The 18,218-nt window shown below is 43.2% G+C and overlaps 1 protein-coding gene across 4 annotated transcripts in view; it reads left to right on the top strand.

The window, feature by feature from the left end:
- Nucleotides 1–18,218, top strand: part of LOC143793116 (uncharacterized) — a 189,694-nt gene that overhangs the window by 110,853 nt on the left and 60,623 nt on the right. For 3 of the 4 annotated variants that reach the window (XM_077279776.1, XM_077279775.1, XM_077279773.1), the window contains exon 1: nucleotides 50–198. The exons of the other annotated variant lie outside the window; for it this stretch is intronic. The gene's annotated coding sequence lies outside the window, so the exon portion shown is untranslated. Of the gene's footprint in view, nucleotides 1–49; nucleotides 199–18,218 lie in introns of those variants that run through there. 4 annotated transcript variants of the gene reach the window in all.

Raw genomic sequence — 18,218 nt, 5'->3', positions numbered from 1 at the left:
CCTGCCCTGGGGCAAGTGGTGGAAAGCCAACATTTGTGCACTAAGAGCTATGAGTACAGAAGGCATATTGCTTAAGCGTGACTAGTTTCATTCCTCGGTAAGGAGGAAGCCGGGGACAATGGGCTTGTCCAGCATTGCACATGATTTACTGGCTACATAGCAACCAGTCATTCTGCAGCGGACACTATCAGCGGCCAGGTATGGATTCTTACTGCACGGATCCCAATATCCGTTCTTTTTAAGCATTTATGGAGTGGAAAGGAAATATTACCTCCATTTCTGTATGTATGTAATTATTATGATTAATGTCTGTATAACACTACACAGATCATTCAGTGCTCAGAGCAGCCTATGGTCAGGATGACATGTGACGCTCAGCCGCGGAAGCTTTAATAACATGGAAACTGTGCTGAAATGTCAGGATTTATTTCTGTACATCAGGAAATTCCAGACTCAACTGACATCTTCCTTCTCCAGAAAGGACTTTCTATATTGAGCACTTACAGACAACCGGTAACTAAGGAAATAAAGAGAGCGGACTAATATTTATATTATATGGTAACATATGATCTGTATGCTGTGACTGTCTATCTGTTGTGGAACTAAAGGTTCCAGCATGCCAAGACATGCTGGATTGTCCGCATGAAAGACACAAGTTGTCCATTATAATAATACTGACTAAGAGTAATAATGAATGATTAGGCATAAGCTGCAAATATACAACTGTATACCAACTATATACTTAGAACTGATCCAAAAGAGCGAAAAGTTGAAACAGTAAATGGAAAGTTATGCTACATTCCCACGTTGAGCTTCTGGTGTGTTTATAATTTTGCAGAATTTCTGCACCATTTCTGCATCTATTAACCCCTTCCGACATCGGGCGTACATTTACGCTGATGTCGGACTCCCTCCCTTTGATGTGGGCTCTGGCGGTGAGCTCACATCTTTCCCGGTACATGTCAGCTGTTTTGAACAGCTGACATGTGCCTGGAACAGCCGCGATTAGGCTACGTTCACATTTGCGTTGCGTCGGGCGCAGGTTCGGCGACGCATAGCGACGCATGCGTCATGTGCCCCTATATTTAACATGGGGGCGCATGGACATGCGTTGTCTAGCGTTTTGTGACACATGCGTCATTTTTGGCGCAAGCGTCAGGGCGCAGAGGATGCTGCATGATGCAGTTTTTTTGCGCCAAAAATCATGCCAAAAATGGACGCATGCGTCACAAAACGCTGCGTTGTGCATGCGTTTTGCAAGCGTTGTGCGTTGCGTCGCCGACGCAAATGTGAGCGTAGCCTTAGCCAGATGGGCAACCCTGGCTGCCGCATTAAGGATAGACTGGAGAGGGGAAAGTCGAGTAAGGCTGTTATAGGCTGTGAGTGCCGCCCGGTGGTCGGCGCTCATAGCAAGTGAGTAATTCTACATTATTAATATTATTATTATTTATTTTTATAGCACCATTTATTTCATGGCGCTTTACTTGTAAGAAGGGGTATACATAGTAAAAACAAGTACAATAATCTCAAACAATACAAGTCACGACTGGTACAGGAGGAGAGAGGACCCTGCCCACGAGGGCTCACAATCTACATAAAGGCAATCTGATCATCGCCTCTATGTAGCAGAGCCGATCGGGTTGTGGCAGCTTCTAGTCTCCCAAAAGTAAAAAAAAATGTTTTTAAAAATATAAAAAAATATAAAAGTTCAAATCACACCCCTTTCGCCCCATTCAAAATAAAACAAGTAAAAAAAATCAAACATACACATTTTTGGTATCGCTGCGTTTAGAATCGCCCGATTTATCATAAAAAAAAAGGATTTAACCTGATCGCTAAACGGCGTAGTGAGAATAAAAGTAAAAACACCAGAATTACGTTTTTTTGGTGGCCACAACATTGCATTAAAATGCAATAATGGGCGATCAAAAAATCGTATCTGCACCAAAATGGTATCATTAAAAAACGTCAGCTTGGCACGCAAAAAATAAGCCCTCACCCAACCCTAGATCACTAAAAATGGAGATGCTACGGTTATCGGAAAATTATGCAATTTTTTTTTAACATAATAATAGTAATAATCATCTTTATTTATATAGCACCAACATATTCCGCAGCGCTTTACAGTTTAGCAGTTTCAAACACAACAGTCATAAGTAACAACGTTAACGATACAACAATAAAAGCAAAATAAGACGACCCTGCTCGTGAGAGCTTACAATCTACAATGAGGTGGGGGAGATGTAAAATACAGGAGCTTATTTACAATGATGTATTTACAATGATGGTCCAGCCATCTTCAAGGGGTGGGGGATAGATGGAGATAGTGAATGGGCCACACACACACAAACATAAAATGACTTTGATTAGTGAACATGGTAGGCCGCTCTGAACAAATGTGTTTTGAGGGAGCGCGTAAAACTATGCAAATTGTGGATGGTCCTAATATCTTGGGGTAGAGCATTCCAGAGGATTGGCGCAGCACGGGAGAAGTTTTGAAGTCGGGAGTGGGAGGTAGGGATTAGTGCAGAGGTTAGTCGAAAGACATTTGCAGAGCGCAGCGGTCGGTTAGGCCTATAGTAAGAGATGTAAGGGAGTGCCGCACTGTGGAGAGCTTTGTGGGTGAGAACAAGTACTTTGAATTGTATCCTGTAATGAATGGGCAGCCAGTGTAATGACTGGTGAAGAGTGGACGCATCCGAGTAACGATTAGCTAGATGGACAACCCTGGCTACTGCATTAAGGATAGACTGGAGAGGGGAAAGTCGAGTAAAGAGGAGGCCAATTAATAGAGCATTGCAGTAGTCCAGGCGGGAGTGGAACAAGGCGACAGTGAGGGTTTTTGTTGTTTCCATGGTGAGAAAAGTGCGGATTCTAGAGATATTCTTTAGGTGTAAGAGGCAAGAGGGGGCAAGAGATTGTATATGGGAGGTGAAGGAGAGATCGGAGTCAAACATAACACCCAGACAGCGTGCCTGCTGCCGGGGTGTTATTATGGTGCCACCCACGGAGAGGGAAATGTCAGATTTAGGGAGGTTAGTAGATGGCGGAAGCAGAAGAAGTTCAGTTTTGGAGAGGTTGAGTTTCAGATAGAGAGCGGACATGATGTTGCAGACTGCGGACAGTCAGTCACTGGCGTTCTGTAGTACAGCCGGGGTAAGGTCAGGGGATGACGTGTATAGTTGTGTCATCAGCATAAAGATGGTACTGAAAGTCAAATCTGCTGATGGTCTGTCCAATTGGGGCTGTGTAGAGGGAGAAGAGAAGCGGGCAAGGACTGAGCCCTGAGGTACCCCGACAGTGGGAGGAAGAGGAGATGAAGTGGAGCCAGAGAACAGAACACTGAAGGAGCGGTCAGAAAGATAGGAGGAGAACCAGGAGAGAGCAGTGTCCTTAATGCCTAGTGACTGGAGCCTAGAGAGTAGGAGAGGGTGGTCAACAGTGTTGAAAGCTGCAGAAAGGTTGAGAAGAATGAGCAGAGTGTGGTCACCGTTACATTTTGCTGTCAGAAGGTCATTGGTCACCTTGATGAGTGCAGTTTCTGTCGAATGTAGGGGGTGGAAACCGGACTGTGAAGGGTCTAGGAGGGAATGAGTGGAGAGGTAATGGGTAAGGCGGAAGTTGACCTGGCGCTCCAAGAGTTTAGAGATGAAAAGGAGATTGGAGACCGGTCTGAAGTTATTTGTGCAGGATGGATCGAGGATGGGTTTCTTTACTAATGGAGTAATGATAGAGTGTTTGAAGGAGGAGGGGAAAATGCCAAAGGAGAGGGAGAGATTAAAGATTGTAGATAGGTGAGTTGTGATGACTGGAGAGAGAGAGACTGGAGGAGATGTGAGGGAATGGGGTCGGTGGTGCATGTAGTAGGACGAGAAGAAGAGAGGAGCTTGGAGACTTCTTCTTCTGTGATGGGATCAAATGTGGAGAGTGAGCCACGTGAGATGCAGGGAGGGATGGGAGTCACTGCACTTGGTGTCTGGGAGTGGATTTCCTGATGGATATTATCTATTTTCTCTATAACGTGAGAGACCAGGTCATCAGCACAAATGTCTGTGATAGGGGCTTGTGCTTTTGGCCTGAGGAGGGAGTGAAAGGTGTCAAAAAGTTTCTTGGGGTTGTTGGATAGTGAGGAGATCAGAGTGGTGAAGTAGGTCTGTTTGGCGAGGTGAAGGGCAGAGTTATAGGTAACCAAAGTTTGGAATTAATTTTCACCACTTAGATAAAAAAGAACCTAGACATGTTTGGTGTCTATGAACTCGTAATGACCCTGACAATCATAGTGGCAGGTCAGTTTTAGCATTTAGTGAGCGCATTTAAAAGAAAGCCAAACAAAAACCAAATGTGGGATTGCATTTTTTTTTGCAATTTCACCGCACTTGGAATTTTGTTTCCAGTTTTCTAGTACAAGACATGGTAAAACCAATGGTGTCATTCAAAAGTACAACTTGTCCTGCACAAAATAAGCCCTCACATGGCCATATTGATGGAAAAATAAAAAAGTTATGGCTCTGGGAAGAAACAAAACAAAAACGAAAATACCTCCGGGGGTTAAAGGGATTGTGCCCACAGCCATTACACAGTACACAGCAGGGGCACATTTATAAGATTATCTCAGCACATGAACTTTTTTTAAAACACATTCAATTGTGGAATTGATTATTATTCCAAGATCTGTTGATTAAAATATACTTTTGTTTATGGCACAACCCCTTTAAAGGGAACCTGTCACCCCCAAAATGGAAGTTGAGCTAAGCCCACCGGCATCAGGGGCTTATCTACAGCATTCTGTAATGCTGTAGATTAGCCCCCGATGTATCCTGAAAGATGAAAAAAAGAGGTTAGATTATACTCACCCAGGGGAGGTCCCGCTGTGGTTGGTGTCGTGGTCCAGTCCGGGGCATCCCATCATCTTACAATCACGTCCTCTTCTCGTCTTGACGACGCAGCTCTGGCGCAGGCGTACTTTGCCTGTCCTGTTGAGCGCAGAGCAAAGTACTGCAATGCGCAGGCGCCGGGAAAGGTCAGAGAGGCCCGGAGTACTGCAGTACTCAACAGGGCAGACAAAGTGCGCCTGCGCCGGAACTGAAGACAAGAAGAGGACGTCATCCTATGAAGATGGGAGGACCCGGACCGCGACGCCCACCGCAGCGGGACCGCCCCTGGGTGAGTATAATCTAACCTCTTTTTCTCATCTTTCAGGATACATCGGGGGCTTATCTACAGCATTACAGAATGCATTCCAGAATGCTGTAGATAAGCCCCTGATGCCCGTGGGCTTAGCTCACCTTCCATTTTGGGGGTGACAGGTTCCCTTTAAGTAAAAAAGGTTACTTGCATTTTTCCGAAAATACGCTTAAAAAACTCACCAAAAACGAATTGTGGGAACGTATCCTTAGGCTAGGTTGCCAATATGAATGTTTGCTGTGTTTTTGATCTTGCAGATTTTTTCCAACATTTCTGCACCAATTAGCTAAAATAGTTTTTTAGCGCTTTTTTTTTTACACGCTGCGATTTTTGTCTCTTTTTGATATGTCATATTTAATATTTGTTTTGGAAACTTTGTTACTTTGCTTTGATAAAACTTTATTGATAAATACACTAAAATCTGAAGTTTTACCTGCAGATTTTCCTGATCTCATTCAAGTCTATGTGGAAAATCCACAAATAAAACACATATTTATCACAAGTAGTTGATATATTGCAGATTTGAAAAACACACCGCAGGTCAGTTAATGGTGTGTTGAAAAAAAAACAAAAGCAGGAGTACAGTAGATCAAAAGTGAAGGAAAAATATAAATGAAAGTACTGCAACTAAAAATCTGTTACATGTGATTGGAGATGTTTCTGCAGCACGTGCATGGAATTCTGCTTGCTCCATTTAGATAAATATTACATTCAAAGTCTAATATGCAGAAAATCTGCTATATGTGAACCTTACGTAGTCTGTCCTGTGTCCATCTGTAGTCCATCCTTACATAGTCCGATAGGAATTCAGCCTGTACCACATCTGGCAGATGTTGGATCTTACGGTAGCTGTAGAGATCGGAGCTGGGCTCTGGTTGCTCCTGTTAAACCCTGAAATGCTGCTGTAAATCTCATCATTTAAAGTGCACAATCCCAGGGGTCAGCCATTGGTTCCCCTGCAACTTAATTGTGGGGTGCCGATGGCTTGGCATGGCAGCAGGGGATCTGCTGAAGGCCCCTGTGGCTGCTATGTTGGTGCATCTATGAAGCCCAGCCACAGACTAGACTTCATAGGAGACCGTGATTTTACCTATGTACCTAAAAGAATTGAAAAGAAGGAAAACAAAAAAGTTTGAAAATATTAAAGGAATAAAAAAAAGTTAAAATTTTAATCATACCACTATATAAACAAAGGAAAATAAACAAATTCGGTATTGTTACATCCATTAAAGTCCAATCAAAACATTTAATATATATTAAGCCCATAAACGCCATAAAAAAAATTGCCATATTTTTTTGCCACATTTCCCACAAAAATATTGAGCAAACAAGCAATTAAAACATTGTTTAAACCCCAAAATTGTATTAATAAAAAATATATCTTGGTACCGTGTTAGCCAGTAGATAGAAAAATATTTAGAATTGAGAGTCCTCAGTGGTTGGTTTTTTTCCCCTCTCCCTTTTTTTTTTCCATACTATGTTGTGCATAAATACGGTATGTGATTCTTCAGAATTTGTTTTAGTCTTTGCCTGATGAAGAGACGTATGTAGTCTCGAAAGCTTGCAATTTGTTTCCATCTTTTCAGTTAGCCATTAAAAGGTATCAACCACTGAGGAGTCTCAATTCTAATAAATAAAAAAATCATCTCACCACATTGAAAACAATCCCTCATACAGCTTTGTCAGTGGAAAAATAAAAAACGTATGGGTCTCAGAAAATAACAACGCAAACCAATTTTATTAATTTTTTTAGCACTAAAATAAAAAATACTATAATAGTTTAGTACTACTGTAATCCTACTGACCTAAAGAATCATCGTGGCAGGTTATTTTTACTGCACAATGAACGTCACATAAACAAAATGCAATGTTGGAATTGTGGGTATTTTTTTTTTGCCATTTCACTGCTCATGGATTTTTTTTTCCTTAATTCCATTTTAAAGGGGTTAATTACGTTTTCCTCTTTGTTCATTTTTCTCTGAAAATAGAAAATCTTGGCATTTAGCTGTTCAAATAAAAGGGCACAGGAAATAGGTATCTCAGATCTTAGTGTTTTGACACTTTTTTGTATCAAATGGATAACTGCAAACAATGTCTTTTTCAGGTACATTCCACCTGGAACCCGCCTAAAAAAACACTCAATAAATGATAAAAATATTGAACATATGCACAACAATGTCAGAACGACTTGTTGTACATATGTTCTTTCCGTTGTAACTTCATTTAACCGATTCAAGCTTCGAAAGTCTTCAAAGCTGCTAAAGGAAGTGACATGACCCCAGGGGCTGGCTGGCACTTTTCAGCCTGGTAGGCAATTACAAGGCAGTGGCCCTCGAATTGTGGTGGCCCACCTCTGCCCTGCTTATCTCTGGCTGCAGCATTAGGCCATGTGCACACGTTCAGTATTTTTCGCGTTTTTTTCGCTATGAAAACGTGATAAAAACGCAAAAAAAACGCTAACATATGCCTCCCATTATTTTCAGGGTATTTTTTGTGCAAATGTTGCATTTTTTTCCGCGAAAAAATCGCATCGCGGAAAAAAAAGCAACATGTTCATTAAATTTGCGGAATTGCAGGGGATTCCGCACACCTAGGAGTGCATTGATCTGCTTACTTCCCGCACGGGGCTGTGCACACCATGCGGGAAGTAAGCAGATTATGTGCGGTTGGTACCCAGGGTGGAGGAGAGGGGACTCTCCTCCACGGACTGGGCACCATATAATTGGTCAAAAAAATAATTAAAATACAAAATAGTGATATACTCACCTTCGATGGCCTCCGGAGTCTTCCCGCCTCTCCGGTGCATGCTGCCGCTTCGGTTCCTATAGCTGGTGTGCAGTGAAGTACCTGCGCTGACGTTGCGGTCTTGTGATTGGTCGCGAGACCGGTCATGTGACCGCTCACGTGACCGCGACATCATGGAAGGTCCTGCACACACACACCATCTATAGGAACGGACGCCGCTGAGGAGATCGGCTGTCTGCAGGTGAGTATACGCATTTTTTTTATTTTTTTTAATTATTTTTAAACATTCTATCTTTTACTATTGATGCTGCATAGGCAGCATCTATAGTAAAAAGTTGGTCACACTTGTCAAACACTATGTTTGACAAGTGTGACCAACCATGCTACAGATCGCTTGGAAAACTTTAGCATTCTGCAAGCTAATTTCGCTTGCAAAATGCTAAAAAAAACGCGAAAAAAAACGGGAAAAAAACGCAAAAAAAAAATGCGGATTTCTTGCAGAAAATTTCCGGTTTTCTTCAGGAAATTTCTGCAAGAAATCCTGACGTGTGCACATACCCTTAAAGCAGCAGAGATAACAATCTTTAAAGACAGGCTAGTACATAGGTATGGGAACAGAACAGAGCTTGCCGCATAGATATGGGAGCAGAACCAAACTTACGGCCTACATAGATATGTAACAGAAGCAAGCGGACTACATAGACCCGAGAATGGAACCAACATTACTACGTAGATAAGGGAACTGAAAGGAGCTTACTACAGAGATGTGGGAGCAGAACTGAGCTTACTACAGTGATAAGGGTACCGTCACACATTGAAATTTCCATCGCTACGACGTTACGATTCGTGACGTTCTAGCGATATCGTTACGATATCGCTGTGTCTGACACGCTACTGCGATCAGACACCCTGCTGAGAATCGTACGTCGTAGCAGATCGTTTGGAACTTTCTTTCGTCGCTTGATCACCCGCTGACATCGCTGGATCGTTGTGTGTGACAGCGATCCAGCGATGTCTTCGCTTGTAACCAGGGTAAACATCGGGTAACTAAGCGCAGGGCCGCGCTTAGTAACCCGATGTTTACCCTGGTTACAAGCGTAAACGTAAAAAAACAAACCGTGCATACTCACCCGTCGGTGTCCTTCAGGTCCCTTGCCGTCTGCTTCCTGCTCTGAGTGCCGGCCGGAAAGTGAGAGCAGAGCGCAGCGGTGCTGCGATCTGCTCTCACTGTACGGCTGCACTCAGAGCAGGAAGCAGACGGCAAGGGACCTGAAGGACACCGACGGGTGAGTATGTACTGTTTGTTTTTTTACGTTTACGCTGGTAACCAGGGTAAACATCGGGTTACTAAGCGCAGCCCTGCGCTTAGTTACCCGATGTTTACCCTGGTTACCCGGGGACTTCGGCATCGCTCCAGCGCCGTGATTGCAACGTGTGACCGCAGTCTACGACGCTGGAGCGATGATTATACGACGCTGCGACGTCACGAATCGTGCCGTCGCAGCGATGAAAATTTCAATGTGTGACGGTACCCTAAGGGAGCAGAGCTTATTACAGAGATAAGGGAGCAGAACCAAACTTACTACAGAGATAAGAGAGCAGGACAGAGCTTACTACAGAAATAAAAGAGAAGAACCGAACTTACTACAGAGATATGGGAGCAGAACCAAGCTTACTACAGAGATAAGGGAGCAGGGCAGAGCTTACTACAGAAATAAAAGAGAAGAACCGAGCGCACTACAGAGATAAAGGAGCAGAACTGAGCTCACTATAGAGCTATGGGAGCAGAACCGAGCTTACTAGAGAGATATGGGAGCAGAACTGAGTTTACTACAGAGATATGGGAGCAGAACTGAGATTATTACAGAGATATATTAACTGAAAGGAGCTTACGTCAGAGCTATGGGAGCAGAACCGAGTTTACTACAGAGATATGGGAGCAGAACCAAGCTTACTACAGATATGGGGGCAGAACAGAGCTTACTACAGAGATATGGGAGAAGAAACAAGCTTAGTACAGAAATATAGGAACTGAAAAGAGCTTACTACAGAGATATGAGAGTAGAACAGAGCTGACTACAGAGATAAGGGAGCTGAACCGAGTTTACTAGAGAGATATGGGAGCAGAACAGAGCTTACTAAAGAGATATCAGACCAGGACCAAACTTACTACATGGATAGGGGTGCAGAACCAAGCTTACTAAAGAGACTTAAGACCAGAACCGAGCTTACCACAGAGATATCAGATCAGAACCGAGATTACTACAGAAATAAGGGAGCAAAACCAAGCTTACTAGAGAGATATGGGAGCAGAACGGAGCTTACTAGAGAGATACACGTGATTACAGTACAGTTATATATAGTAACTTACACATGACCTTCTTTCTGATTCAGGTCGTTCACTTTTCCAGTCTTTTCCATCTGGCCCAGACCTCCATTACCAGGTTGTCTGCACAGATTACAACAAAAACACATTTCCAGCAACGTCGCCATCTATTTCCAACCTACAAAAACTCCTCACTCTGCGCGCACTTGCGATGTGGAACATTGACCTCAGTATTTAAAAAATTGTGCCATTATTAAGATTACTCCCTCCCCAAAAAATGAAAGTGTCCCATAGAAAGTATTAATACCCCTACTGTGCAAAGGCCTGTATTCTATATAATATCCCAAGTGCCCCCTTCCAGCAACAAATACCCTTGAGTGTCCTCTTAAAGTTAATAATGGCCCCCCAACAAAAATAAATAAATAATGGAACCTGAGTGCCCCTATGAAAACTAATATTGTCCCCATTTCTAACAAATAATGTCCTCTGAATGCCCACACAGCTATGCATATACAGAATGATGGTCCTACAGCCCGCAATACACAATATGATGGTCCCCAAAGCCCTTTATTATACATTGAGGACCCCAGAGCTCCCTATGTATAGTAAAATGTTACATAGCCCCTATATATAATATGATGTCCCCACTGCTCCCTATATATAGTATGATGGCCCCACTGCCCCCTATATATAATATGAACGCCATCACTGCCCCCTGTATATAGTATGATGGTCCCCACTGCCCCTATGTACAGTATAAAGATCCTCACTGCCATATATATATATATATATATATATATATATTTATTTAATGTGATGGCCCTACTGCCCAGTATATATAGCATGAAGGTCCCCACTGCCCCATATATATATATATATATATATATATATATATATATATATATACACAGTATATAGTGTGAAGATCCCTACATATATAGTATGATGGTTCGCATTGCACCATATATATAGTAGGATGGCCCCAGTTCCCCCATATATATAGTACGATGACATGGCCGCGCGCAGTTTGTTGTGAGCGGCCATCAGGCAGCCGGCCCTGTACAACTGCTGGGTGAGTGGCCCGGGGGGCATATGCCCCCTGGCCCAGCCCGCCCTTGCATGACCCTTCTTCAGGAAATTTCTGCTTGGAAGACGCCACTATTTTAATAACTAAATTAAAATGACAAAAAAAGCAGGTGATAGATACGACAAGAAAGATGCTTTAGGAAACATAGGGTCTAGTGTGTAGTGTGCACATACCCTTACTCTACAGAATTGTGGGGAACGGTGCAAATGGCAGATGTTTTAGTACAACTAATAGACTGAAAGATCAACATGGCAAATGCAATCTGGATGGATTGATGGGAAGCCAGTTTGGGCAGGGAATGGTCCTTTAGTAAAGGGTTTACATTTTGCTTCTGCAGTACTTTGTTACCATAGCTATAAGCCTTGCTTACTTCAATCCTAAGAATTTGTGACAGTCGTAATTTATAGACACAGGATGTTCCCTGGAGCTATGAAATGTTAATCTTGGCCTGATCTGAGCTAAGTGTTGGTAGGATTATTTACTTCTTTCACCTTAAATGTTTAAGAAAAGATAAATATAGTATCACGTGTGAGAGATGAATAGATAAATAAGTGCGGCAGTCAGAAAGGATGTAATGCAGAGCCATCCATACGCTCAGAGAAGGAGGCCACGCTACCGGCTCATAAGTCACATAATACTAATAGCCAAGCACCTACACTACATTCCTAAACTGTCCTCACTTTGTTCTTAAGACTAATGGTGTAATATTAACAAAGCCAGATTTATAAATCAAAGCTTTTAGAACTGGTTATAACAAGCTCATCCTAAGAGAACATTTCAAGTTCCCTAAATCTTTTTTTTTTAAAAGCCCCCAATAGGCATTTAGAGCCTTACAGACAGTAGTTCTCTTGAGCACTAAAACAACTTTTATTTGCCGGCCTTTGCAAATTCTAATTACAACAAACTAATCTGACTGAGCAAGGCTTTTCGCCGAGGAGTCCAGCCTTAGAGAAGATTTTTGAACTCCTCCTCTTTGGGCTGCAGAGATGACATGGCCAGCGAGGAGGACTTCAATCCTGCCAAGGCTAGAGAAATTACGACATGTGAGGACAGACTGATCAGGGTGAAGAGACTCCCTGCCCAACTAGTCCAAAGTATTTGCTTTGTTAACTCTAATTTAGCTAGGGCCCCATTCACATGTCCGCGGAAAAACTGGTACCAGTGTCATCAGTGTTTTGAATCAAGGTGCCATGAGAGTGTCAACAAGGTGCCATCCATTTTTTCTGGTATAGCTTAAAAAAAATCAATTCCAAAGCTCCTCCTATACTTTGCAATGTTAAACACATGGATGGCACAGGGTGCAATCCTTATACTGTATGTGTTTTACACATATCCATAGACTTGCATTGGCGCTTGTCATTCTTGCTGCTGGTAAAAAATGATATGTGTGGATATGTGTCTCTGGTAATTATTATTATTATTTATGTGTCTCTGGTACGTGTAAAAACGGATGCCAGACGTACCAGAAACATGTACATGTGAAGAGGGCCTCATGGTGAGTTTGGGCTCACACTCATCAGCATAAATAAAATCTGTCCGTTGTTGTTCCTGAAAAGTAGGACGAGCGTCAAGCAAGTACAATGCTATTTTTCTCAACTAGCATTCATATGACATCTGTATGACATACAGGTGCTTATCACAAAATTAGATTATCATCAAAAAGTTAATTTATTTCAACTCATGTTATAGAGTAATTACTAACAGAGTGATCTATTTCAAGTGTTTATTTCTATTAATGTTGATGATTATGGCTTACAGCCAATGAAAATCCAAAAGTCATTATATCAGTAAATTAGAATAATTAACAAAAAATACATGCAAATGCTTCCTAAGTGTTTAAAAGGGTCCTTTAGTCTGTTTCAGTAGGCTCCACAATCATGGAGAAGACTGCTGGCTTGACAGATGTCCACAAGGCAGTCATTGACAAACTCCACAAGGAGAGTAAGCCACAAAAGGTCATTGCTAAAGAAGCTGGCTGTTCACAGAGTGCTGCATCCAAGCATATTAATGGAAAGTTAAGTGGAAGGAAAAAGTGTGGTAGAAAAAGGTGCACAAGCAACCTGGATAACCGCATCCTTGAAAAGATTGTTAAGAAAAGGCCATTCAAAAATTTGAGGGAGATTCACAAGGAGTGAACTGCTGCTGGAGTCATTGCTTCAAGAGCCACCACACACAGACGTATCCAAGACATGGGCTACAAGTGTCGCATTCCTTGTGTCAAGCCACTCATGACTAGAGATGGGCAGGCACCTGGATGTTCGGGTCCGGCGGGTTCGGCCAAGCCGTTACAAAAAGTTCAGGTTCGGGGAACAAGAACAGTACCCGGACCCGAACTCAGATCCCAATCACTTGACATCCAGTGTTTGCTGCACTGTAATGTGCATGACAACGCTGCAATCACTGCTTCTGATAGGCGGTGAAATCATGAGCGCTTAGCTGTGATCGGAGGTATACAGTTCACCTCCGGTCACTGGTGTCAGCTGATGGTACAACTGCTCCCATCATCCGACACCTGTTGCCGCTAATAACAGCGAGAGCAGGAGCGGTGGATGGGAGTATTCATCAGCTGCTTCTGGGCTGTAAATAAATAATTTTAAAAAACCCGGTGTGGGTTGCCCTGTATTTTTGTTAACCAGCCAGGCAAAACTCACAGCTGGGGGCGGCAACCCTCAGCTGTCAGCTTCAGCAAGGTTAGTTATCAAGAATAGATGGGTCCACAAGCCGTATTTTTTTATTATTTTAAATAAATAATTTTAAAAAATGGCATGGGGTGCCCCCCATTTTTGACAACCAACCTTGCTACAGCAGACAGCTGGGGGCTGGTATTCTCAGGCTGGTAAGGGGCCATGGCTATTGCCCCTCCAGCCTAAAAATAGCAGCCTGCAGCTGCCCAGAAAAGGCACATCTGTTAGATGCGCCAATTCTGGCACTTTGCCCAGCTCTTTCCACTTGCCCTGTAGCAGTGGCAAGTGGGGTGATAGTTGGGGGGTTGATATCTCCTATGTATTGTCCGATGACATCATGCCCCAAGGTTAGTAACAGAGAGGCGTGTATAAGATGCCCCCATTACTAACCCCATAGTCACATTGTATGAAAACACAGACACCAAGAATAAAGTCATTTAATTGAAAAAATGACACAGACTCCTTTAGTAATCTCAATTAAACCATACTTACAACCTTGCCTAATTCCACCGAAACCCTCGTTCTCCTGTAGTAAACCAAAAATAATAAAACAACAATATACCACACCTGTCCATCGTTCTGTTCCACGCTGTAATCCATGTCTGGGAGAAAAACAGTTTTTAACCTGGACGGTGCCAAGATGTGACCGTCCAGGCTGAGAGCCACTGGTGACTGAACTGCTGTGTTACTGAGTGGTGACGTCACTGAGGCTGCGTTCCCAGCTGGGCTAAACTGATATGACTTTGGTGAGATCCCTGCTAGCACCGTGAGAAAAACTCACTTGCCTCGCTTCAGGCTCTGACGTCACAGCATGCATATCACTCATGTCTTGTCATCAGCACATTGGCTGATGAAATACCACACTAGGGAGCTTGTTTCAGCTGGCTTTGCTGTTCTCATTTCCTTGGCGTGGTGGCCAATAGCAGCCAATGTACTGGCTAGCGGCCACCCGCTGTGTTTTTTCACCCTGCTTCTTCTTTTGCTGTCCTGCTTGTTCCTCCGAACTGCGCACGTCTCTAGGAGGGCCTTCGCCTTATATGAGGTCTAGGACCTCATCATCCCCCGCATCATCTGCACACTGCAGAAAAATGCAGCAGTTGGTACCTGTGTTTCTTCATCATCAGATATGTGCTGCAGTGGTTCGCTGACCGTGTGCACTAACCCTCCCACGTACTCATCTTCCAACTGAATGAATCAGTGCTTGGGCATCAGTGCACTCAATATTTTCCACTTGTGGGACAAGGCCAGGTGGATGGCCTACAGAACCACAGCCAGCGGAGTCATCAAAAAGCAGAAGTGACTGCTGCATAACTTGGAGCATAGACTACTTGGCTGATTTTCAAGTGGGTGAAGTGGAAACCAGATGAACAAGGTCCTCAGATGCCAACTCTGCGCTTTCTGTAGGGGACTGGGTGAAAGATTGTGCAAAGGAACTGGAGACACTCTCAGACATCTAATCTAACACCGCCTCAACATGTTCTGACCTCACCATTCATGTAGGGTATTTTTAGGCATGCTACTCATACAATCATGGCTTTTTGACACAGTACTCCCACAGACACGGGTGAAGAGTACACAGAAGCTTTTTGGCACAGTACTCTTACTGAGATGCATTCAGAGTACACACACAGAATATTTTTGTCACATTGCTTCCACAGGTAGGGTTGCAGAGTACACCCATAGGCTTTGTGGCACAATACTCTCACTGAGACGCGTGCAGAGTACACACAGAGGCTTTTTGGCACAGTACTCCCACTGAGATGCATACAGAATAGAGATGGGCAAACCCAAACAGTAAAGTTCAGCGTCCATACCGAACACCTACTGTCCGTGCCAGACACTGATCGCGGACTTCACCAGGAAGTCTGTGTTACTGTTCAGGTTCGGCCTCCGCACACCGGGTGTTTGTCACGTTGTCATGTGCATGACAGAGCTGCAAACACTGATTCTTATCAGCAGTAAATTCATTACTGCTGGTCAGACAGCCACTATTCCCACTGTCAAATGACAGCGTAAATCCACAGCTGTGATCAGAGGTAAAAGATTTACCTCCGGTCACTGGAATCAGCTGATGGGACTACTGCTCCCATTAGCCTACTGCTGCTGCCGCTAATAACAGCGGGAGATTGTGCCAGCTCATAAGAATATTCATCAGCCGGCGTCTGCACTCTAAATAAATAATAAAAAAAAGGAGTGGGTTCTCATGTATTTTTGATAACTAGCCAGACAAAACTGCCAGCTGCGGGCTGCAACCATCAGTTTTCAGCTTCAGCAAGGCTGGTTATCAAGAATAGAGGGGTCCCCACGATTTTTTTTTAAATTATTTAAATAATAACATCGAGAGTGTGCCCATCTCTAGTGCAGAGTACACACACAGATGCTTTTTGGCACAGTACTCCGACAAGCAGAGGTGCAGAGTACACACACAGAGGCTTTTTTGCAGAGTGTGCACCTACAGAACCTAACACTGTCCCTCACTCCAGCTGCATCCTGTCCCTATGCTAATCAGGGTAAAATAGCAGTGACATCCGTGATCCGGCATTTATACAGGTCGGGTCACATGGTGCACCGGCCAATCGCAGTCATCGCAATACTTGGCATGGCTGTGATGGCTACGAAAGTGCCCACAGCCCAAAAGCTTATTACAGTTTGGGTTCGGCCATCCCTAATTATCTATATTGACAAATATCAAAATTTTACCATTTTCTCTGACCATTGTGATAATAGAATGAGATTTCCTGTTTGCAAAGAATGTTTTTGTAGTGTAGCAGGATGCATAATAGTGACGAATCCACTCACATCAGGATGCTATCGCCATGAATGGATTCATTATTGTAGATCAAAGTGACATTAACATAAATGGCAGAATAGACGATTTTAGATTAGAAAAACGCCCAGAGCATCATACTTCCTCTGCCATCTGCCGTATTTTAGGAGTCAGTCTTGGTTTGCTTTACACAGACATCATCAGCAACACAACAGGCACCGATTCCACAACTCTGACTCAAACTCCACAGCCCAGGCCGAAACACACAAAAAATGCATGTAATCTGCAACTAAGTATGTCAATAAAGCTTAGTCAAAGCCAAATACCAGGAAGGAACAAAAACAAAGAAGCTTTGTTTAACCCCTACCTGACATGCTTCGTACATATACGGTGCTTTGGGAGCTTAGTTCCCGCAAATCGCAGTATATATACAGCACCGCGATTGCGCAGTCTCAGGCTGCCGTCACACTAACAGTATTTGGTCAGTATTTTACATCAGTATTTGTAAGCCAAAACCAGAAGTGGAACAAATAGAGGAAAAGTATAATAGAAACATATGTACCACTTCTGCATTTATCACCCACTCCTAGTTTTGGCTTACAAATACTGATGTAAAATACTGACCAAATACTGCTAGTATGACGGCATCCTCATACTGAGCACTGCGGCGATCTGATGCAGGTGTCAGCTCTAATGTCAGCTGATTGTGGACATTAAACTCTCTGATGACGCTGTCAATAGTGACAATGACATCAAGGAGTATCGCACAGGGAGTGAGCTCCCTGTCTGCTTCCATCAGCACAATGCAATGTGATCGCATTGTGCTGATGGTCTCCATGGTGATTCCTGGCTGAGGTCCTTCAGGGATGGTGGCTTGTGAGTGCCTGCTAAGAGCAGGAGCTGATACATCTCCACCCCTGCCTGTCAGATGCTGCTCTGATGCCCTGCAGTGCAGAAGCATTGCTGAGTATCAGATTAGCGATCTGTCAGTATAAGGTTGATGTCCCATATTGGGACAATGTAAAAAAGTAACAAAAAAAAATTATTAAAAACTGCAAAAAAAATAAATAAAGAACATAAAAAAATTAAAAAATATTATTAAAAAAAATGTGATTTTTTTTTTATTTTCACGGCTCAACGTTATAAACTTCTGTGAAGCACATGTGGGGTCCAGGTGCCTCATACACATCTAGATAAGTTCCCTGAGGGGTCTAATTTCCAAAATGGTGTCACTAGTGAGGGGTTTCCACTGTTTAGGCACATCAGGGGCTCTCCAAACGCAACATGGCAACCACTAATTATTCCAGCAAATTTTGCATTCTAAAGTCAAATGGCTCTCCTTCCCTTCCAAGCCCTGCCGTAAACCCAAACAGTAGTTTTACTCCACATTTTGGGTGTTGGCGTACTCAGGAGAAATTACACAAA

Source organism: Ranitomeya variabilis, chromosome 1 (genome assembly GCF_051348905.1).
Source record: "Ranitomeya variabilis isolate aRanVar5 chromosome 1, aRanVar5.hap1, whole genome shotgun sequence".
In the NCBI taxonomy this organism is placed as follows: domain Eukaryota; kingdom Metazoa; phylum Chordata; class Amphibia; order Anura; family Dendrobatidae; genus Ranitomeya; species Ranitomeya variabilis.
The sequence above is the reverse complement of the archived record's forward strand: the minus strand, read 5'-3'. Positions and strand labels throughout refer to the sequence as shown.